Below are 24,263 nucleotides of genomic sequence, written 5' to 3' on the forward strand. Positions count from 1 at the left end.
CCTTTTCATTAAGTTAATATGCCCTTTGTCAGGAGAGGGGAAAAGATGATATTACCAAACCAATCTCAAAAGTCTAAAGAAGGCACACGTATTTTTATGCAGACCTAAGCAGGAGCTTTTTCTGTCTGTCCTTCAAAGGAATCTCTGCTCTAGGTGCTTTCTGTACCGTGGCTATTGGATATAGTCCAGCTTAACCTGGATCTAGCTCAGATTCCACGTGTCCCCCTCACTCCTAGGGGAAGGGTTTTAAATACTTGGGCATATTCCACGATCTTTACAGTCAAGTCTGTGATTTTATCATAGATATTTTTTGTCTCGGTTGTTTCTGGACATCATCTTAAGTATGTCTGTTTCACAGAAATATTTTTTATAAACCTATTCACTTGGTGATTTTTTTTCTTTCTTTCTGTGTAATGCAGTAAAATTGCCCTGAATGCCAAAGGTGCAAAGAAAAGTAAAAGACAGCCTTCAAAGCAGAAGGCTCATCAGCAGATGAGCTCTTCCAGTGGCAATCACGGTCAAGTACCGGACGAGAGCACTTCCAGTGAAACATCTGAGGATGAAGGAAGGTATGCATATAAGGAATGTTGAAAATAAAACTTACTTAATGATAAAAATTGGCCTGAGAGCTAGAGGCTAGTTTGAGTTTTTGTTGTGTGTTTAGGTTTTTTGTAAACCTGACGCCTATGAAGATTCTTGTTCTTTCATGTGACCACCTGATGTTCTTTCTTGTTCTTTCCTGTGACTACCTGATGCGCTTTGTGTTGACAAACACTTCACTTTTGTTTAGAGTGCTTTTGAACATGCTGGCCAAGTCAACAATGAGGTCACGTGCACAAATTCTGATTAATTACATGAGTGTGTGCACAGGCATAGAAGTATTTCATGTGTTTAAAAAGGGTGAGGTATCTCAGTTTTTTTCACTGCAGGTACTCAGGATTTTTTGCCCTGCTCCCCGCTCCACCTTTTCTCTTGCAGCTGTTCCCTCCTGACTTCTTGCCCACCCTGAACTTACTTGTGTGGGTTGTGGCAAAGTGCGAAAGAGAAGTTGTTGACACTGTTCAGCCCTAGCTAAAAATCTGGTGTGTTAGCAACACTGTTTTGGTCAGAAATCTAACACACAGCGCTGCGTGGGCTGCTGTGAAGAAAACAAACTGCATCCCAGCCAGACGCAGGACACCAGAGAATCCAAAATTACAGTTCTTTGACCTGTAGGAGAAGGATTCTCATTACTGAAGGGAGCTGAACCCCTGGTATTAAACAGGGAATGCACGTAACCGTATAGCTCCATGTCTGTAGCTGTAAGATTTCTGTCACTTTGCGTGAAGTTTAGGGAACAGTTATTTCAACTATTTGCTTAATATCTTGCGGAAAAATTAGCCTTCCAGTAGACATTAATAGCACACAATAATTGTTTCAGTCTTGAACTATATCTAGCAAAGTTACTATACCAGATTTTAGTTTAATTCAGTTCTGCAGTTAAGTTTTCAAAGCTACGGTAGGTATTATTCATAATGCAAAGTAAGCATTTCAGTACTGAAATATATTTCTGTTTTCTAGACCTGCAGCAACAACCAGGAGTGAAAGGAACGAGGTACTGTAAAACTAGTTTCTTGGTAAACAGTCTCTATCAGCTTTTAATCACTTCGATGGGAGCAGTGTTTATGTAGTGATCAACCAGATGTACAAATTGCTGCTGGTACGCAGCTTTATTGTATTTGAGACAAATCTGTGGGCTGTGAGGGAGAGAATGAATCATTCCTGCATTTGTAATGGTCTGTAATACTAGACAGTGGAATTACAGAAAGTACTGTATTTTTTGTAGGTCAGCATACCAATGGAAGTAACTGATGGCCCTGGTTTAACTCACTCATCTGACCCAACTTCAGAGGATGTCCGGTTAGAAGCTTCAGCCTACAAGGAGACTATGCTGCTGTTGGAAGAGCTTAGCATGGTTCATACGGGTATGTTTTCAAGTCTCTGTCTTCAGCTGTTACAAGTTCCCCTTAAAACATGATTTCTTTGTAGGCACTCCTAAGTATTTTAATTTCATATTTTGATATAGTATCTCTGTGTGACTAGAGATCCCCCTCAAAAGCTGTGAAACTGTCACCTAACCTGAGATGTTGCCTGCATTACCAGCCGATGTGCCTTACGTTATCATTGGTTCTCTGTCTAGTCAGAGCTGGAGAAGCAGTTTCTTGCAAAGTACAGTTCAGCTCCTTCTAATGCGGTCATCAAAAGTCAGCAAGAGCTTTTTCTTCTTTATATCCCCTTGATGTGGTTTAAGCCCAGCCACACCTAAACACCTAAGCACCACACAGCCACTCACTTGTTCCACCCCAGTGGGGTGGGGGAGAGCATCGGAAAGGGAAAAGTGAGAAAACTCATGGGTCGGCATGAAAACAGTTTAATAGCAAAAGCCACGCACGCACGCAAAGCAAAGCAAGGAATTCATCCAGCACGTCCCATGGGCAGGCGGGTGTTCAGCCATCTCCAGGACAGCAGGGCTCCGTCACGCATAACAAATACTTGGGAAGACAAAGTGCCGTCACTCTGGATGTCCCTCCCTTCCTTCGTCCTCCCCCAGCTTTATATGCTGAGCATGATGCCGCGTGGCATGGCACATCCCTTGGGTCAGCTGGGGTCAGCTGTCCCAGCCGTGTCCCGGCCCGGCTCCTTGCGTACCCCCAGCCTGCTCGCTGGTGGGGTGGGGTGAGGAGCAGGAAAGGCCTTGGCTCTGTGTGGGCGCTGCTGGGCCATAAGGAACACATCCCCGTGCTACCAACCCTGTTTGCGGCACAACTGTAAAACATGGCCCCGTACCAGCGACTGCGAAGAAAATTAACACTATCCCAGCCACAACCAGCACCCCCCTCAACAGCTAATGACAAAGAGTACAGCAAAATAATGGCTTTGCTTAAAAATAGTAAGTACATATATGTAACAAATTTCAACTGTCATAAGATGCTTGCGTATATGCACAAGGCATTATATAAACATAAGCATCACTTACTAGGGCTCTTAAACTATGCTAAAATTTCATTAGGCAAGTGTTAACCTTGGCCGAAGGCCAAACTCCCCCCCCCAGTGCTGCCACTGCCCCTCCTTGACAAAACGGGGCGAAAAAGCTGGTGGGTCAGTGTGAAGGCAGGGCTGTCACTTCCCAGTGACTGTCACTGGCAAAACAGACTCCACCGATTAAAATACATTTGGATAGTGAGAAACAAAGACCCCAAACCTGAGAAGGACACGTCGGCACCCCCCCTGCTCAAGCTCTGCTGCGCTCCTTCCCTGCCACCTCCCCAGGCAGCGCGGGGAGGCTGCGGTCGGCAGTCGGGACGTAGCAGTTTCTCTGCTGCTCCTTCCTCGTCCCTTTTCCCTGCTCCAGTGTGAGTCCTCCCCCAGGCTGCAGTCCTTTGGGGAAAATCTCCTCCAGCCTGGGCCCTCCATGGGTCGCAGGTCCTTCGGGAAGGATCCGCCTGCTCTGGCGCGGGGTCCTCCGCAGCACTGCGCTGTGGGTATCTGCTCCAGCATGGTTCTCTCCGGGGCTGCAGGGGAATCTCTGCTCTGGCACCTGGAGCAGCACCTCTCCCTCCTCCTTCGCTGACCTGGGTGTTCGTTTGCGGGGCTGGTTTTCACATGCTTTTCCCCTTCTCTGCCCGTGTGGTGGTTTCGCCCTTTCCTACATTTGTTTTTCCTGAGGAGCTGCCAGCACGGCTGAGAGGCTCAGCTGTGCCCTGCGGTGGGTCCATCGAAACCGTCCATGGCCAGCACGGGGCGACCCCTGGCTTCTTCTCACAGGGACCTTCCCACTAACCTGCCACCTGCACCTAATACAGCAAAGCATTGAACAGCTTATACATTGGGCAGTATTTGTGCAGCTTTGTGTCTTTTCTGTCTCAAAACAGGTTCTGCTACTTTGTTGAAAATGCAAAACATACTTCTTGAATATGAACGGAGAATAGAACGTCAGAAAAATCGGTATAAAGCGCTCTCAAGAGAAGTAAGGAAATTGGAAGATGAAAGGGAGGAGTCACAGTTCAGAGCGGAGAAGACTCAAGATTTGAAATCCGTGTCGGCTCACCAAGAAGCGGAATGGAAAAGGGGTATCCAAAGCCTTAGGTATGTAAATTGTGGTCTGATAATGTATTATCTTGTCAGTGGTTTTGTTCCGAAAGACACCGATGGTGCAGGCAACAGGATGAGAAGTTCCCAGTCTTTTGGGTTTGGGTTTTTTGAATCCCGTGGGCCAGTTATGCTATGAAGTACATAATGTGAGAGGGGAAAAACGTCCGGATACCAGCTCCATGTACAGTCTTCTGGATGTTGTTCTAACTTTGTTTTCTAGCAAGAAAAGAGCAAGAGAGTGTGTACGGGGAAATCAGATTTATAAGAGAGATTTGCGAGGTGGTTGGGTGTGGGTTTTTTTTTCATTTTGTCCTCGCAGCTTCAGTTGGCCTATAATACTAGGATTTCTGGTAACTCCACCCAGTGCAAGTCAAAGCAGAGCTTAGAGCATTTGTTTGCTTACCTGTTTGTTTGTTGGAAAGGTCAAGTTTGGGATTGCCCCTTTCCCCACACTCCTGAGCTAGACCCGGAGGCGTGAGGTTTCTCATCGCTGTTGACATCACGTCCGACAGGGGTGGCCAGCAGGCACCGTAGGCAGTTGAGCAAGGACAACTGCAGAGCCCTGGCCTGGGAGGGGAGATCTCCTCGTGGTGATCCCCGGTGGGATGGCGTGGCTGGGGAGCTGGCCCAGCAGGGCCAGGCGGCCCAGGCAGAGCGCGAGCTCAGCAGGAGCCACCGTGAGCTGGCAGCTGGGGCGGCCCGCAGCGGCCTGGGCTGTCTGGGGGGCAGCAGTGCCAGGGCACTGGGGGCAGTGAGTGCCCACCCCTCCTCAGGGCTTGCTGAGCTGTGTCTCGAGCCCGGGGTCCGGTTTTTGGCCGCCCAGCCCAGGAGATCTTGCCCAGCCCGTGTGAGGTCGGCAGGGAGATGCCGGGCTGGCGCGGGGGCAGGAGCACCAGCCCTGTGAGGGGAGGCTGCGGGAGCTGGGCCTGGGGGAGTTGGGCCTCCCAGCGCGGGGGAGGGGAGTACGAGGAAGACGAGGCCGGTCCCAGCTTGGCCTGGGTTTGACTTCAGCAGGTGTTCAAAATCCTCAAGCATCTGTCAAGTATAAAGAAGTAGTATTTTCATTCTAAGTGAATTCTCCAAGCAGCGTTAAATTTATACTTTAAAAGTTACACTTTTTGCGAAATTACCCTAGAAATTACCTGTAAAGCTTTTTCCTTGCAATATACGCCATTCAAATACAAATGTTTCTGTCAGTCTTTCAAGTAATTTTAGTGGTGGTTGATTCTTGTTTTGCAGAATTTCTAAAGCAGGCTTTCAATTGGCAGTTCTTCCCTTACGCTGACACTTGATTTTTTTTTTTTTTTTTCTTGTTGACTGTTGCGAGTATATGGGAAAAAATAGTCAAAATAATGATCAAACACAAAGCTGCTTGCTTGTTTGGGTACCGTGGGCACACCATGGACCGTTTTTTACCATGTCAGTGCTTATTGCTGATTGTTTCAGTTGGTAAAGAAGCTGACCTTCCATAAGGCTTTCCTTGTAAGTCAGCTTCAAAATGAAATTGCTGTAGTTTCTCCCAGAGGTAGATCCGACTGGGGTTTAAAACTGTTTTTAATCGTATTCAGCTTAAACCCCATGCATTTCTGAATCTGGTTTTGAACACTGACATCCTTCTGGAGTAAACGGAAGCTGCTTGTCCTGCCTGTGGTCAGCAGTTGTTTTAGACTTACAGAAGGCTTGCTGAAAAATTGTTGGGTCTGCCATAGGTAAGTGGCGTGCTGATTCACCAGTATTGCTTCTGGTCACTGAATCCGTAATGTGTAGGCACTGCTCAGTATACTAAGAAAATGTATACTAACCATAGTAAAAGTTTACGATGCTTTGATCTGATGAGACAACAAACGCCTTTTTCAGCAAAATGGCTGTAATATGAAGATGGATTTTTTTAATTTTATTATAGAAGTGTGCACACTGGTGTGTGTTTCCCTATACAAACTTACAAATAACTGATAAATCACTCAACGTTTTTTTTCTGTATCTTGTACAACTGATACCATGCACAATGGAATGAAGTTAGAATTCTTTAAAAAGTTGAAAAGTACAGTAAAAATACGAACTCTGAAAACGTTTAACATTTTTTCTGGTTTGAGTTGTCTCTGCAAGTTCATCATGTGGAATATCTACGTTTATATCAGTGCTTTTGTTTCTCAAATACTCCGTTAAATCCCAGATCTTCTTTGAAACAAGAAGAAGAAAAGAGGCTCAGAGTAGAAGTGCTGTGTGAGAAAAGGAGAGAAGACCTCCGAAGGAAAGAAGATCAATGTTGTAAAGAGATGGAGGAGAAACAGAAACTTGAGTTACAGTCTAGGAATTTAGAAATGGAGTTAAGAACACTGAGAAGGCTCTTGAAACAGGTCTATTAAATAATGAATTAAACTCTTTGTCTTATTTTCTGCTTCTTTTCAATTGTATTCCAGTATGCCTAGAGAAGGAGGCGCTTTGTTCACGGAAGAGGCGTTGGATAACAGTTGTCAAATTTTGAGAACAGTAGAGTACAGTTGGTTCACAATTGGGTGGTTGTTTTTTTTTTTTTTTTTTGCTTTGCAGTTTATTATTCCTTTTTTCCTTTTTCAAAATTTAGGTTTCATTTGTATTTCAGGCAAAGCCTGACCTTTTTTTGAATTACTACAAAACATCCTGTATTTCGCCTTCTTAAATTTTCATAAGAAAATTTAAATTTATTTATTTATAGGTGGATTATCATAACGGTGGGGAATCAAAAATGTTTTCAAGTATGCAAGGGAGAATGGGAAGATGTATTGCTAGCTCTGTTTTTTCTTAAGATGCAAGCAGTTTTATTGTATTACTGTAGGTTGAAGAGGAACGTGATGAAACACAGAGACAGCGCTCTCAGGAAAAGAGGGCCAGAGCCCTTCAAGAAGGAATTTTGAACAACCACCTTGGGAGACAAAAGGAACTAGAAGAAGAGACAAGAAGATCTATCGGAAAAAATTCAGAGGTAAGCAGATTTTTTTTCTAATAAATTACATTTCACCATGTTTGTTTTAAAGTCATAATAAATCTTACATAACTTTTTCTGTTTCCTGATGTTTATTTACTGTTTACCAGTGTAACTTACCTGGGTAAATTCCTTTCTTGTTTTCTCTTATGTCTAAAAGTTCTGGAAAGCAGCATCGCTCCTGTATGTACCTGAATTACTTGTGCAAGTCGGAAGCTAATAGAAGACACTATTTACACCGTTTCTTAACCTATCTGTTATTTTCCATTTCATAGACATTTTGTCATCGCTTTTTAGGCTTTCTAGCAGTGAAACACCTAGCTACCTATGGCAAGGTTGACCAGGAAGAAAGTTGTTTGACAGTGTTTGTGTTTCCATTGCTTTTATTTTTTAATTAGTTATTCCCTTATTGAACTTACTTCAAGTATGCCTTTCTTTGCCACCTCCACATAACTAAAATTTTATGATCGACTCTCAGCAATGAATTCAACTCTCTGTAAGAGTTAGAGTAACTGGAGGAGAAAAAGCAATCATAAACACTGTATTAAAAAAGATCTTGAAAAGAGTTTACTGAATTTCCTAAAGAATGTGCAGTGCCTTGAAGCCTTTTTGTTCTTGGCTGTGCTGCCCAATAAATGTAGGGTGAATGTGTTTAAGTGGGAAAAAGTTATACATACAATAAAGAGGAAATATACAGGACTATTGCATTCCGGGGGTGATTGAGTCTTATAGCTAACTTTCAGTAATACAAAAGGATAAGTGTTCAGAAGACATTTGAGAAGGAAAATACCCTTTCTGGCCTTGTTTTTACCAGATCTGTAGCACAACTAATTCAACCTTAAAGGCAGTATTATAAAGGCATGCACATACAAGAAAGCGCTGTCATTTTAAAAGCTTTGGTTGCTGGTTTAAGGGGGGAAAAAACCGTAACTGTATATTTGGGATGTTCATTTAGGTTTTAAGGCTATGTTGCACTTCCGTTGGGTACGTACGTTGTACATGTGCATGGGTTCACAGAGTAGCTTATTGCCTGAAACTTCATCTTTGAAGTCATGCTTCGGTACTAGAAATGTTAAAATGCAGTTTATTGCTGCAGGTTTTTTGTAGATTCATTTCCCAATTGGCTCTTTATTCATTTTCCCTGTCATTCAGGAATCCCGCACTGATAGAGAACAGGATCTGTTGTACAAGAATCAGTTACTACAAGATGAGATTGCTATGCTAAGGCTAGATCTCACTCAAGTAAGACTTAGGCACCAGGAGGAACAAGGAAAATATTTAAAGGAAAATGAGACCTTGAAAGAAAAAAATGAAGCTCTCAAAAAGGAACTTAAACTGCACAAGGAAGCATTAAGACAAATGTTTTTTCAGTTCAACGCGGAGCTGGACTTAGTAAAGAGAGAATCTGCAGTGCTGACTTCCAAACTTGAGCAGACAAACAAAAGCAAAGACAGACTAGAGACAGAAATTGAGTCATTGCGTTCCTCCCTGAACGCTGCAGTTCAAGAACTTGAACTTCATTTGTCATCAGAAAGCAATGCTGAACGAAGATTTCCCAGAGAACGTGATGAATGCCTTTGCTTGCAAGTCGAGCTCCATCGTGACCTCTCTGACGTGCAAGAAACCAACAAGAGCTTGTCTCTGCAGCTGTGTAAAGCTAAAAGCAAAGCTAACAGGCTAGAAAATGAGCTTCACCAGTTGAAGCAAATGCTCGGAGAAAAAGCTTTGCTTTTAGAAATGACAAAAAAGAATTAAGTCAAGGCCAGTGTCGGGCAAAGGAATGTGATCAGGCTCGACAACTTGAGAAAGATCCAGTAAGCAAACTTGTAATAAAACAGGAGTCCCTGCAGGAGCGATTGGCCCAGCTCCAGAGTGAAAACCTTTTTACTCCATCAGCAATGGGAAGAGATGCAGAACAAGAGGATCATGAAAGAAAAAATAGCGGATTATGGGCAGGAGCGTTTTAAAGACATTTTCAACAAACTTAGAGCTGATACAGAAAAGCAAGTTTATCTAATAGAAGAGCGAAACAAGGATTTAAATGCCAAGCGTACTGATTTAAGGGAACAAGTCTTTAAATACGAGACTGACGTAGTAGAAAGACAGGTAAAGTATATGCGTAGAAAGAACAATTTAAAGTTTGTCCGTTCTTGAAATTAGTTTGTTCCTCCAATGTATCCGGTGTAAGTTACATGCATGGGACCAAAGAATACTCATTTGTTCTGGTTTGTTATGTTTCCCTCGGAATTGCGGAAAGTTTTGGCAACGGGGATATTAGTCCTCAGATCTAAGCAGAGAACAGAAAAAAGGTACCCAAGTCTAAGCTTTGATCAAGAAAGGTGATTCTTCTCTAGAACTTTTTTCCATCTATTTTCCTTAGTCCATGTTATGCCCTATAGAATAGTCTAAAGTATTTGATGGTTTTGATGTAAGTATTGCACTGATGACATGAATGAGAGTGGTATAAAAGGAGGAACCATCCAATACACGAGGGCTGAGAAATGAAGATACAGAGAAGTGAAGTGGTTGGGGACAGATTTATATGAAGCTTCTATAGAGGGGAAAAAAGAGGTTCTCTGTAAGCTGCTATCAAGATTGAAGAGTATTAGTAATGTCCAGCTGTTGATTTCTGTATGTGTTTTGAGGGTTCTGAGGGGCCTGCCTGTTCCTCAAAGTTCATGTCAGACGGTGACCTTAAGCTTTCTCTTCTATGATGTGTAGCCACACTCCAGCAGTACTGTCAATCATTGTAAACTGTGACTTGCTTTGTATTCTTACTACCAAAATAATGGGTTCCTTTTGAAGATCATGTGAGAGAGTGTGTGTGTGTATATGTATATAGCTATATATATATATGAGCTATCCAGATTTTTGTAAACCTAATCTATCAGTATTTCTAAAACGAGCTGAGTAAGAAGACTACAAGAGGATGTGATTCAACATACCCTTAAAGTGTATCTCAAAGGAGCTTTCAGATATTTGTATTCATTTAATTGTATTTGTATAGTGAAGAAACAGAAGAAAGAACAATCTAACACAAAGTCCTGCCTTCAGTCACCAGAGTAATATTTGCAGTCAAACTGTGGCTCTTAGATCACAACAGATTTCTTTGGGTTTTGTTAGAAAAAAATACCCGATTGCAGTGTGTTCCTGTGTATTGTTCAAGGAAGAACAATACCTGAGCCTTTTTTATGTGTTAGGAAACAGGAATCCTCATGAACAGCTGCTGATAGTCAAAGGTGCTCAGCTGAGAAAGATGACGAGAGGTCATCATCTGTGCAGATGCCTGCTGGTGGCAGGCAAAATTTCATACTTTTGGGTTCAATCTAGACAGGTCTAACCGTATAACAAAATAAGTTAAAGGCGTATTTCGTGTTCTTAGAACTTTCTTCATGCTAATTTAACTGTTTCGTTAGGGCATGTTTGGACAACTGCAGCAGGAGCTTGCTGCTGCACTTAAAAAGCAATCTATGCCAGAAGCTTCACTTGAAGTTACTACGCGCTACCACAGTGACCTGGAGAGAGACAAGCTGCGCTTGCAAAAGGAGTTGGAAAAAACGGTGAAAACTAAGGTAGTTAATGTCTGTAACTATATGAATAAATCTGAGTGTAGCTGTTGAAAGCAGGAGCGAATGTTGTCCTTTTGCACCACCTTATGCAGTGTTCTTAGGAAAACTGAAGTATAGAGGGAACCAGAGGAGCTTTGCAGGAAAGCTGTAGGGTGATTCTGTGTGTGTGTGCATGTCATCTTATCCCCCAAAGTTGTAACCTCATCCTGTCGCTTCTAGAGTATTCCTTCTTCCCACCAGCTCCAGCTGCTGTTCTTGGTTATGGTTCCTAAGGTGTGTTTTACACTCCACGCCAACCTTGGCCATAGGTCTTGGATGGGTGGAGGAGAGCTTAGGCCTGTTTCTGTGTAAGTTACTGCATTCTCCTGCGCTCTTGTCTTTTCCGGCCACCTTACTTTTTCTTCTGCCACTGTTGCTTTCACAGACGCAGAAGCAGAACATGCTGGCTCTGACATCCAAGGACTTGCACAGCACGTGGGAGGAGCACTTGAAGTCAAGATCCCACCTTGAAGAGCGCGTTGCTCAGCTGGACGAGGAGAAGGCTGAACTGTTGCAACAGGTGAGCCCAGAAAATTCTCCAGGCACCGAGCCAATACCCAGGAGAACCACATGCACCTTCTGGTCAGGTTCTTACGTATCATTGTTTTCTGTTATCCCTGCCATTCAGGCTGCGAGTACCTTATCGTTTGGGGGTCATGGAGGAAGCAAATAAAAGCTAGATGGGTATCCTTGTGTAAGTTCTGGAGTGGCTCTGTTGGGAAGAGTTCCCAGTGTGGTTTGCTATCAGTTGAGCACATCGAGCAAGGCCACAGTTCCCAATTCTTCCTTGGATTTTGTGTGGTCATCTTCTGACCCCTTGGTTTCTGGGCAGGTTTAAAATGCTTGATGTTTCCAGTGCGTGTGTGGAGGAGCTGCTGTATGTTTTCAGCGTAGCGGGAGCTTAAAAGCCTTGCCGAAAAACATACTGAAGGAATGCTGGGTAAATGAACAAGTGCTTGGGAAACAAGCAGCGCCTGCCAGTTGCCAAGGGACAGCCTTCCCCTTTTCTCCTTTTCTGTAGAGGGAAAATGGAAGTACAAAGTCAAAACAGCTGCCAGCTCTCCTCTGGTGTGGCTGAGAAAACACCAAGAGGAGGAAAACCAGCATGTGGCTAAGTAAATGGCCACACAGAAGAGGTGGAGGTAATGGCCGAGGGGAATAAAATGTTGAAGAACTCCAAAAGATCAGATTCCTCCACAAGCCCCTGCCTGCTGGTTGCTGGAAGATCCCATGAAAGCTTTGGATGGATCCATGTTCTCCCATGAAGTGCATACCTACGTAATCCCTACTATGAGCAGAGGCACTGCCAAAAGTGTTCTCCAGCATCTTTTCCACCTGTTATGTCTAGAAGAGGATGGCCTTTGCTTCAGCGAGGGCATCTGTTTCTGTAGTTACGTATTGGTCTGTTTGATGTGAAACCTGAAGGGATGGAATATCCTCAGGAATTCCGTCCCGTGGCATTCTGTGGAACGTGGCTAACGGATAGAGACGTCCGGCAGCTTCTCTGTGGAGAGCGCTAGATGCACAGACTGTACGTAGGTAGTTTTCCTGTGCTCTGTGTGTGTGATAAATCTTTCTTTTCTCTTTTGAAAGTGCGAGAGTGAAAGAAAGGAAGTGAAGAAGCTGGTAGAGTTGAAACGCCCAGCTGAACTACGTCTGGCCCAAGAAATGAAAAGAAACCTCGATCTGCAGAAAGACTGTAAGAGGGACGGCTTTTTAGCGTGGTGAAGAGGTATCCCTGCGTAGAAGTCATGTTTTATTAAACTTTAGTGTAAAAATAGGTGTACCTAACTGTGAGCAGATGCCGGCCTCGTGTTAGTTCTTGCAAGGTACTTCTGTACACCAGCCCCTAGTTTTCACTGGCTGCCAAAACAACTGCAGGTGCAGGTTGCCCTGCAGTTCTCCTGGGAAAAAGGGAGTCTTTCATTCCTCTTTTCAGGTGAAATCTGGACTCTCCAAGTGTATGTGGCGCAGGAATACTGGTTTTTCCTGGTAATTCCTGGTGTGTCAAGCACGTTAAAGATGAAGCAAGCGGTGTCTGTGCTGTTTACATGAGAGTATGTGAAAAAGTCCAGTTTTGTTCCTTTGCTTCATTGTTTTCATGACTAGTTTGCTGTGCAGGTTGAAGAGGCTGCTGAGCAGAGCTACGAAGGAACTAAGGGTGTATGAGGAGAGAGGGGGACTGTCCCAGCTTAATTTGCAGGGAGAAGTGAAGAACAGGTATTCTGAAGTGGTCAATGAAATTGGCAGATTAAGAACAAAGGTGAGCTTTGCTTTGTTTGGGTTATTGTGGTGTTTTTTCTTGTGAAACCTTTGTTCTTTCTTTATACTTCTTTTCATATTGTTGACTTTTTTTCTTGGCTGTATTTCTGAAATTATTTGGCTGTTTTTTGATGTTCCTTCTATGGTCACAGTAGTAGGCGACTGTAATACTGATGTAGCTCTTAGGGGTAAAGACGGAAGTGTTACGTACACAGCAGTATCTGCGAGGGCACATCAGGGGTAGGCTGTCCTGCAGAGGAAGGGCAAAGCAAGAGCCACAGCAAGGCTGGCAGGGTCTGTGACCACACAGGCCAGGGATCAGCCCCACAGGCCCTCACCAAGAAGAGCAGAAGAGTTCTGGGGACAGTTCTGGGGACAGTAAGCAGAGTCCTCCAAGAGTGCAGATCACCAGGCCGGTCCATAGGGATGGGCAGGTCTGCAGTCCTACTGGGCCGTCACGTCCATGGGTAAGGGTCAGGGCTGAGAGCAGTGAAGGCCCAGCACAGGCCTGGCTGCAGCTTGAGGCCGTGGCAGCATCGTCGGGCTCCGACGGATGCATTCCCTCTCGGAAGAGAGGGGAGTAACGCCACCATCACTCGGAACAGCTCTGTGCAGTTGGCCTTGCCCAAGGTCACCCCCTGAAGCCTGTCTCGGGCACGAGTTGAGCAGGAGGCAGGTGGGGGTTTGCTTTTCGGAATGGTGTCTTTGCTTCCCAGGGCACAATGCAGTGTGAGGTGGTACGGAAAAAAACCTGTAACTTGTTGCTTACTAGTAGCTGACTCAGTCCGTCTTTCCTGGTCTTAGAGACCCACAAATGGTTTTGAGGTTGCTCTGCGGCGAATGAAGAGACGGGACGCAGCTTGATGCAAGCAAATGTCAATTTATTGTACAGAAGCACACGTTTTTATACACTTTCAGAAGCTGCGCGTTTCAAACTAATTGGTTCTTGAAGCTAAGCCTTGCATACTAGGCAATCACTGATTGGTGGTTAACTGCCATCAATTAACAGCAAGCTGTTACCTTTCCTTGGTGCCATCCGTCTCCCACTCCCCTGTGCTCTGCAAACATGCCTCATCATGTTAATTGTTGTCTAGACAAGCTCGAGCACATTCCCCTCAGCTAACCGATTGCCACGCGTGGTCCTAGTTTCCAGCCCGCTCCTGCATTGCTCTGGCCGTTCGGTAGCATGTGACCTTTAGCTGCTTCTCCGCTCATTACTGAGATAGCTGTGTTTCAAAGTTATGCTCCTTTTTAGAAGATATTATTGTAGAACGAGTCAACTGCCTTGAGAGTGGCTCATTTTTAGTTCACAGGTTAGCAGCATATTTGTGTTCCTGTTGGAAGAGTTATTTTGAATGACAGGGAATGGAATTACGTTTGGGCAATTTTAAATAAGTGTAAAGTTTCTACGTATTTTAGAGACTTTCAAGTGTTGACTCTGCTGGTTTCCCCCACTTTTTTAAAAATAAAAGATGATGGGATATCATGTTTTATGGTTAATAGGTATAGACGATGGATGTTTCTGGAGGGGGAAAGAAGGGGATAGAGCTGTAGTTGACCATTGGGACCTATGGGAAGTCTGATATTTCCTGGAAATCTTTTGAAAACAAACTGCAGCTTTGACCTAAAGAGACTGTCTTCTGCCACCACTGCTGCAAAAGCGGTGTTCTGAACCGCTACTTCCAGATCGTTTAGCGTAATGGAAGAGAAGGGTACCCGTTTCTTGCCTTGTCAGTTCTGTGACAAAGCTTTGACCGTGTGACAGCATGTGACAGTTCCTCTGAAGCGTGACACATGGTTTTTTTCTGATGAAACCAGAATGTGGCTGTGATGTAACTGGGTATGGGTGTGTTTGATTTCCTATGATCGTATGAACACCTCGCAGAAGAATAGCCCTGGTGCTTTTCAGCATAGCCCTGCGGGTGTCATGCCGCTGGTTTGGTACCTCTCGGTCCGTGACCCACTGCAGAACTGAGGAAGGATGGGAACCTGAGGAATGCTGTCAGAAATTATGTGAAAGCTGTTCTTGTTTTAAAAGAAGAGCCTGGTTTCACTTTTGTGATAAATAGTCTTGATGGCCAACTCCTTTACCAATTTTCACAGATTTGACTAATTTTAGATCCCTCTGAGTTCCCTGGTTTTTTCCCCTTTCCTGTCTACAGGTTGATGAACTTTCCCAGCAGCTGGAGATAGAGCCTAAAAAAGGCATGCAGCTAGAAGCACAAAATCATGATTTGCGAGAGGAGTTGTCCACCATGCGTGGGAACCATGAAAAACTGGAGAAGAGCAAAAGCCAGCTGAAAGAAGAGGTGGCTAATCTCAAACACCATATGGAGACTAACATGGTGGATCGCAGCCAAATAGAACAATCCAAAAGAGAGGTGGAAGAGTGAGCTGAACAAGAAATAAGACAAAAACGGCAAGAAGTCAATCTGATTTTGCAGGTAAGTTAATTTCTTATGTGTGTCTGTTATAGACTTCTGTTTTGGTTGTCATTTTTAGGGGCGGGGGGTGGTGCCTGATTCCATGTGTTACGCTGTACTTCTGTTTTTCCTGAAGGGCAGTGGGAGAAGGGAATATGGTTGGGCAAGATGCTTTCATGTGCGTGCAGTGTGCCTGCAGGCCCTGAATCAAAAACTTGCCAAGGTAGAATTTCATTTTGCAGTTCTTGGAGGGGTATCACTGTCCACTGGTCTTGTTCTCATTGTTTATCCTTGAATGGGTATTGCAACTTAGAGTTGTCACAGCCAGGCATACACATCTTCCTTAGTCATTGCACAAGGGGCAACGCTCAGAAAAGAAGTCACCAAAGCTGCAGGGTGGGGGCTGGGGGTGCGGCATCTCCATAATTTCTTTGAGGAATGCTATGCCCTGTCCTACAGAGATTGTGTTCTTCCATCAGTAGCTTTGATGAAGAATAGTGCTAAGATGGGGGTTCTTTCTGAATGAAAAGAATCATTTAGTGTGGTAGTTCCAGGGTTCTGCCCTGGTCGCTGATGGCAGTGAGGAGGCACAGTTGCCTCGCTGAATAGAGCTGGGCCCTTGAAACTGGGTACGTGCAATTGACTGGCGAGGGGAGTTCTCTTTTTCTTTGCGGTGGTTGAAAGTGTGTATCTACTTCAGATGCAGGCAGCCTCCCAGGACAGATTAGAACAAATCAGAGCCAGTCGTCATGCTTTGCTGACAAGCCAGCTAGAACACAGAATTGGAGACCTCGAACGTGAATTGGACAGGATAAAAAATACCCAACGAGACAGTATTTTTCAAAAAGAATCTGTACAGGCAGAAGCGGAAAAGTACAAAGACCTGTATCTGGAGGAAGTTAAAAATGGAAGGTGCCTAGGAAATAAACTGGAAGGGTAAGTCCATGCATTTTTGGCGTGATAATAAGATACTACTTTTTCCTCAAGCAGTTTTCTTCGTTAAATACCTTTTCTACATCTGGTCAGCATTATGCATAAGAGAGCATATTTGTGGTGAAAGTACCTTAAGGCTCCCCCCTGTTCATTGGAACTATCTTCGTTTCTCTTCAGTGTTCCAGCAGTAACACCACCGATCATGGGCATTAATAGGATATTTTTGAAGTTGAGTTTGTTTTAACAGGCAGCCTTTTTGCCAGTCTCTAATCTCCGCTTCTTATTCTAAGTACGGCAGAAAAGAGAATGTCATGTCCTTTACTGCTTGAATAAGGATAGGCCCTTCAGAGAACGGCATTTGGTGCTATGAAGAAGAACAACAAAAATCTTATGGCTTCCATTTTAGCCGCATGTCATAGGTTTCAGCTTGCTTTGGGAAAGGAAGGGAAGCCCAGAGTTCTTACGCCGGTGATGTACCTTTCAGGAAGAGCTATGTAAACACACGGTGTGCACAGACTGCTTTGAGGCCTTAATGCTGAGAAGTCCAAAGAATTGGTTAACTCTTGCTGCTTCCTGCAGGTAGTGTGGCTACCTAGAAATAGGCTCTTCAAAAAACCTCAGATCAAATTATGGACATTTTTTTTGAACTCTCTTAATCCCTTCCACTTTCAGAAGTCAGATAATAGTCAAAGACCTGGAGGGTAACTTTGCGGAAGTGTTATTACCAAAGATAATTCTTTGTATGCTTCTGAATGTTTCAGAGCTAATGAGAGATGAGCAGAAGCCAACGCTAAGCTCCTTCAGGAGTGCCATGGAAGCAAACCTTTAATTGCAAGCAGCGCTGTCAGTGGTCCAGTTCTGTATTCAACTGAACTGGGACATATTAGCAACAATCTGGCACTGAATAGAAGTCTAAATCTAGGAGGAAGCTTCCTAACCCCGACCGGGAATACGTTACCATCAAGAAACAGAGTTGAAGCCTATGTGGCTAAGGTAAGCGTTTTTAAATACTGGTCTCAACTAGTGTTGAAGAGTATCTGTAAGCAAGGTTGTGCTTTTCAGTCTAAAGTTAGAATCCATTTCTAGTTCCAAACCATATGCTCTAATATGCTAAACCAAATTGCTCATCAAACCAGTATACAACTAGGTGGTAGAAATGAAGACTTCTGGTCATTAGGGTTATAAAATTTCCAGAAGCGCTCAAAGACCAAAAAATACTGAGTTCTAAATGATGAACTGCGTAACAGGTTTTTTTTGCAAGTTCTCTTTTGCAAGAGAAACTGTGGTGAAGAATACTGTGGCATAGGAAGCTCCCAAATAAGCTCTTCAGTAAAATTTAATGCGGATGCCCCATCCCTGGCAGTGCTCAAGGCCAGGCTGGGTGGGGCTTGGAGCAACCCGGTCTAGTGGAAGGTGTCCCTGCCCATGGCAGGGGGGCTGGAACTGGATGATCTTTAAGGTCCCTTCCAACCCAAGCCATTCTGTGGATGACCTTTTTTAAAACAGCTATCTTTATGATGAGTGCAAAATCCCATCAGACTTCTTTGTTTGAGACACCTTTTCCCCCTTCACTGATGTTCATGCTAGCAGTTTCTTCACCGGAACTGGTTTTAGTACAATACCAACAAAGGGATGCTTCAAAACTAGGATGGTATGAACAGGGCACGTTACTTCTCACTTGAGTGCGGGACGAATGCTGTGCCTCGGAGGCATTTGATTTTGTGGGTCCTGCTATGTGGTGTTATATGTAACTGCTCCTCAGGAAGTCTACAGAGCTTTCTAATTTGGTAAAAAGCTGCAACCTCTGCAATACCTCTGGTCAAAATATGCCCTGTAATTAGCAGTCAGCATGATAGCACATCCCTCAGAATGGTAAACGTGATATCATGAGACTTGGAAACAGATGTCAGTAGTTGTAATCGGTTTCCCACCTAGCATAGGACTGAGGCATGGGCAAGCTTGCCTGTTCAGTCAGTGTCTGTCCCTCGCACATTCTGTTGTTGAATGGATGTGAGAAGCATTTGGTCACCTTTAAGCCTTACCCTGGTTCAGTGGTCCCACCTACATTGGAAAGAATCCATTTAAAATAACGTGTCTACATACTGCACCTGGTTTAAGAAAAAGAAAAAAACCAAACCAAACAACAAAACAAAAATAGACAAAGCAGTGTGTAGGTAGTGCGTAGCAGCGGCAGTTAAGAGATGAACTTTTCTGTATCGTTGTGAATGTGGTTTTTGTGTCAGAGGGGTGGACATAACACTACCTAAAGAACGTGGGAGGCAATTAGTACTGTACCACCTGCAGGGATTATTCTGCACGCAAGCAGCAGAAAGGAGGCGAAATTCAGGGATCCACTGCAAAACTGAAGTAAGAAGAAAGCCAGGACAAGGGAACAAGAGGGACAGGGAGCAAGTGAGGGCAGGGAAAAAAGAGAGAGAGACGGGAGCGAGATGTTACAAGAAGAAAAAGGCAAAGGAGGAAACCATCCCACTTCTAGGAAAAAAGCTGTCCTAGTTTAAAAGAAAAGGGTTTAACAGTTGTGGTTTCTTTTTTTGAAGAAGAAACAGGAAAAAAAAATAACCTCCCTGTTACTAAATCCAGCTGCACATCTTTTTATGGTATTTCTTCCTGTAATCACCAGTTAGGGAACGACTGAGACTAATTGTAGTGTCACTGCTTGTAGCCTCGAGTCACCTGACGTTCAGTGTATTCAGGGAAGTCTTAAAACCTGATCTTCTCTGGAGTCCTTCAGAAGAAAGGAACTGAGTTCTCAGAGGTGCAGTAGTTGCTAGAGGACTAGGTGAGTATTTCGCTTAGAACTGCGGGCTTAATTGTTCTCAGTCGGGTGCAGTATGTCATGTGCATAACATGCATCTGAGAAAAGAGGATTGAATTGCAACATAAGACTTTGAAGTCAGGAAGTAACAAAAGGGAAAAACTGCATGTATCCCTCTGCATACAATAATGGGTGGCAAATCTCAATCAGTTTCCAAATGCAAAATCACCAGATGCACAGTCTGTGCTGTCATTTCCGCAGGAGTCCCGTGCCATTCAGGAGGCAAGTTGGAGCATGAGGGAAGAAATCAGAGATTATAGTGTTAGTCTATTTTGAAATGCTTTGCTGGTTGTGCTGCCTGGTATTCTGTCTGTTCACCAGACTGTTTCAAAGCAGAAGAATTTCTCTGACTCTAAGCCTTTTCTTCACTTCACTGTTTACTTCAGTTATGCCTCAGCTTTGTTTTCCCACTAACCTGGTTCCCTTCTACAGAATTTGCCTTGCCTTTAAATTCAGGATGCGCAGTGCTGCCTTGGCTGGAGATGACAAATGTTTCTGCCACTGAAGCTCTAAATGACAGGGAGTTAAGAAGCTGGAATTGCAGTGTGCCTCAGGCAGTCCTTTTGCACTACTTTTTTTAGTCAAAGCTCTCTGCAGATTTGGTGTTCCTTGTAGTAGCTTCCTCAAGGTGAGAAAGGCTATTGGAAGTAGGGAACATGCCAGCCATTCTGAAGAGGAAGATGTTTGTGTAAATTTCGTTTGTGCACAAGCTTTGAAATAGCTTCAGGGGCAAAGAGGTGAAAATAGTTCACACTGCTATTATTCAAAATGATGGTAATCATTGGTCCTGCAGCTGTTGGAAAAAACTGGTAAATGATGCTGACAAGAGGAAGGAGTGCTCCACTAGCAAGTGGACACAGTTTCTTCTTTAGACTTAACTAAGGAATTTGGTGTTTAAAGGCTTGAAAGATTGCACCGCTTTCCTAAACATGAGGCATGACTATCAGTGATTACACTTAGAGCCGTACATGTTGAAGATGGTAGTATCACATGTTCAGTAAAAAATGAGCGTGTTATTCTTAAAAGAGCATAAAGAAATGTGTTCCATTCCAGTATAGCCCCTTCCCCTTTATCAAATATATACGCTACAGAAATGAATAACCTTGAAGTGCAAAAGGATCTTTAAAAATAGAAAAAAGTTCATATTGGCACAAGCTTATTAACCAGTAGAATCCCAATCCCATGCAAATGTCTTCGGGGGTTTTTGGTGGTTTTTATTTGTATTAGAGCTTCAGTAATGTGGAATAAATTACAAGTACTTGACAAATTCTGTGCATGTCATTAGACAGTGACTGTAGCAACTAGCAATTCAGCATTTCAGACCTGCTCCCTTAGTCCGTAGACTAAGGCAAGGAATGTCTCCTGCAAGTGCTGCAAGGAGGTTTTGGGACTGGAGTCCTGCTGTTAGGTTTAACAAATGTCAAGCTTAAATCCTAACAGCTGTGCCAAAGGCTGGTGAAAATGAACGTGCGTGTCTTGACAGACAAGAACAGTGAACTCTGCAACCAGGGTGAATCAGTGGGTAAATGAAACCAGTTTAATGTGGGAAGGGAAATGTCTGCTTCCTCTTCATCTTTCAATTTCTGTTCCATTTCTGATTTGGCTTTCTGCACTCTTGTAGCAGTCTTTGTTGTTAGCTTTTTTACTTGCTTCATTTACATGTAGGCCACGTTCTTGTTTCTCACTGAAGACCTGTGAACATAAGGCCATTTTTCTTTCTTCTTCAGCTCCTTCATCAAAAATCTGTCCCTCTCTCTTCTCTGCAGCCAGATACATGGCAAGGTTTGCAGCCAGCATTGTTTAATGTTGGGATGGTATTTTATACTGGAAGTGTTGTCTGTTTATGCTGTTAGGTTTTGATTTAAAACTTACTGATGTATTCACATTTTCCTAACACTGCGCATATTTTGAACTTTAGTTTGTCCAAGTGAAAGAATGACTGCTGCAGGGGACTTCTCTGCTTTATGTATTTGTAGTGCAAGGGCTTCGGTGGTAGTTAACCGTCTGTGAGGTGTAGTGCAAGGGCTTCGGTGGTAGTTAACCGTCTGTGAGGTGTAGTGCAAGGGCTTCGGTGGTAGTTAACCGTCTGTGAGGTGTAGCGCAAGGGCTTCGGTGGTAGTTAACCGTCTGTGAGATGATAGTCTATGGATTTAATCTGTTATAATGGAACTTTGAGCTCTAGGAGTAGGCTGGTTTACCCTCCTTGCCACTTCTGATATACAAAAAGTTCTTGGTGGTCGCAGCAGTTGTGTCTAGGAACTCAACTTCAGAACAGTACTGGTACTCCAGACTTGGAGCATCATTTCACGGAGTCTTACAGGATCCAGCTTACTCTGTGCTAAAGCAGCCTGTGTGGATAAGTAGTAAGTCAACACCACTTTCTGAAAAAGAACTGTTGAGAAGGTGCCTGCTGCAAATGAACACCTGGTGTGTTACCGCCTGAAGAGATGTGCAGTGAGGTGAGAAGTACCTGCTCAGGAGGTTTGGGACACTCAGCTGTGATGCCTTTCCCGGGGGTTTGGGGGGAAGGAGAAAAGTGGAGGCAAGTTAAGGTCCTCGGAGGTGTATTTTGCCTGGCTCTTCATTCATTCCCTTTTCAGAAATCAGTGTGTTGGCTTTATTTCCACCTATTTCTCTTCCCTCAGACATGGATGAGAATCACAAAGACGTTGATGGAATGAATAAGAGGAAAACAAGACCTTTTTCTTCTCTTGATTGATTTGTACATGTTGCGGAGGGTCCTGTGGACCTTCTAGTCATTGTGAAGACTCAGGAAACCAGGGAAAGTGGTTTCTTCTAACACCACTAAGTACTACGACTTTGCTTGGGCTTGGTCCTGGGTTTGGGCCGTATTTTGGTCTAGGCATTAGTTTTCCGGCTTTTCTCTGTTACCTGTGTCTCGTCTCAGGAGTTAGGGGGTCCTTTCTCCCCAGGATTTTGCTTCTGCTCGTACCTGCTTGAAAACAATTAGAGATTTGGGGGGTCCTTTTCCATTGTTCATGCAGCTCTGTTGGCACAGAGTATTTCAATGAAGTATCACGGAGGGGTGCTTCTCCTGCAGGATCCGGTGAATTTGGTCCCAGCTTTCCCTGTGTTCCTGGAGAGAGAGCCCTTCCCTCCGCTTCGCTGGTTTACAGCCCCGCTCCTCTGACCCTTGCAGTTACTGCCTGTTACTGCTGCTCTTGTGAGGGTAAGCAGAGTGGTTTCCTTCCTGAGGCTCTTGCTCTCTCTGTCCTGTCGAGTACCCTGTGCAGTGTTTCCGTTCTTCTTGTTGTTGTTATGCTGCTAGGTGGGTCTGCTCATTTCATGAAATAAATGCTCCTTCCCCCAGGAATTCAGTACTAAAATCAAGAGAGTCACAGAAGGAGTGAGGGTGGAAAGGGGCCTCTAGAGATGATCTAGTCCGACCTCACCCCTGCTCAAAGCAGGGTCAGCCGTAGCAGGTTTCTCACTGTTCTGTCCAGCCAGGTGTTGTACATCTCCAAGGATGGACCCTCCACAACCTTTTCTGAGCAACTTGTTCCAGTGGCTGTCCATGCTTACAATTTTTTAAAAAATAATAATTATAAAAATCCTTGTGTTAAAATTTCCTCTATCTGGATTTGTGCCTATTCCTCTTGTTCTTTTGCTTGGCACCGCTGAGAAGAGTCTGGCTCCATCTTCTGTACTCCCCCCACCAGGTACTTAGACGCATAGATAAGGTCCCCCTGAGCTTTCCTGTTCTCCAGCAAAGAAACAGTTGCAGCTCTCAGCCTCTGCATATAGCTCACAAGGTCCAAGCCCTGCAGCATCTTCATGGCCATCGTAGCCCTGGAAGCTGTATGATACGTGTTTGGAAATTCACTTCTGTGTGTCACAAATTTGATGGGAAAAATGTAGGAGTAGCAAGTACCATCAAACGTAAACAACAGCATATAGCGCTTGGACTGTGACTCTTAAATTAGGAGATGTGATTCCTTCTTGTGAAGGCTTCTGAAGGCAGAATCATAAGTGAGAATAACTTAATTGGTAACAATACCCACTTTCTAGGGGAGAAGAGGCGTAAGTGCTCCTTTGCAGTGATCCAGGCTGATTCCAGCTACATAATAAACCCCACAGCACTCGCTGCGTAGAAGCTGTAGCTGCGGTTGTTTTTCTTAGTACACAGTTTGCAAGAAAAAATTGTGTGTGCTTTTATATTTTTATAAATGTGTGTCGTGGTATTTGCAATAACAATAAAGAAGTTTTGGCGTCATCTGTAGGAGCTCTTTCAATTTCCCATCTTAAGGTGGAGAAAAGAATATTGGCACACGCTTTTTTCTGTACAAATGGTGTATGTCAATCCTGCAGCAGCTGCTGGTGCAGCTCTTCTCTCTGTGAAGTTGCAGAAGCCAGCCTCAACTGGCTGATTTGTCCCTGTGGGTGGCATTTGTACATATCTCGGCGTGTAGCTGGCATCCTGTTTGTGTGTTTGATGATAAACTTCAGCCGTACCTTCACTGCTATAACTGCGCTAGGCTTTCTTGCTTTCTTCCTGTGTATTTTGTTAAATGCCCAGTAATAATCCAGCTGGCGAGTTACAAATTGTTTTGTTAACGTTGCTGAGCAATGAGGCAGCTGCAGCCCGACTGACCAAAAGTTTCTCTTCAAGAAAAATCAAACCCCAAACCAAGGTGTGTCTACTTGGAATTATATTTTTAGGTTTTCTCTCATTATGTGTGGATTTTAAGAATGTTTTAGAAGTTTAATATTAGAAAAATGTGACTGTTAAAGTATTAACTATATTTTCTGTATAATTCTAGGTACGGCAGGAACTAGATGAAAGAATCGCTAAAGAACTTAAACAAGGTAATGTGTCACTGTTAGGGGCATTTTTAAGGAAAAAGAGGAGTGTTCCTAACTCCTGAATGTAATGGCTTGAAAGCTGTCAAGTTCCTGTGCTAAGCACAGGGAGGTTTTTCTGCTAGCTTTCCAGTTTAGACTTGAATGTGAAAATTTCCTGCTTACCAAAAGATTGTGTAGAATGTTATGCAGTTGCCTGAAAAAGACAAGTGCAGAGAAAACTAACCCGCTTCCTCTACACGGGTGCACTTGGCTTAAGCTGAAGTCACGTTTTTCTAGAGTGAATC

At 43.9% G+C, this 24,263-nt stretch overlaps 1 pseudogene; it reads left to right on the forward strand.

The window, feature by feature from the left end:
* Positions 1 to 24,263, forward strand: part of LOC129785600 (ankyrin repeat domain-containing protein 26-like) — a 43,909-nt pseudogene that overhangs the window by 18,101 nt on the left and 1,545 nt on the right.

This window comes from Falco peregrinus, chromosome 13, assembly GCF_023634155.1.
Source record: "Falco peregrinus isolate bFalPer1 chromosome 13, bFalPer1.pri, whole genome shotgun sequence".
Taxonomy (NCBI): domain Eukaryota; kingdom Metazoa; phylum Chordata; class Aves; order Falconiformes; family Falconidae; genus Falco; species Falco peregrinus.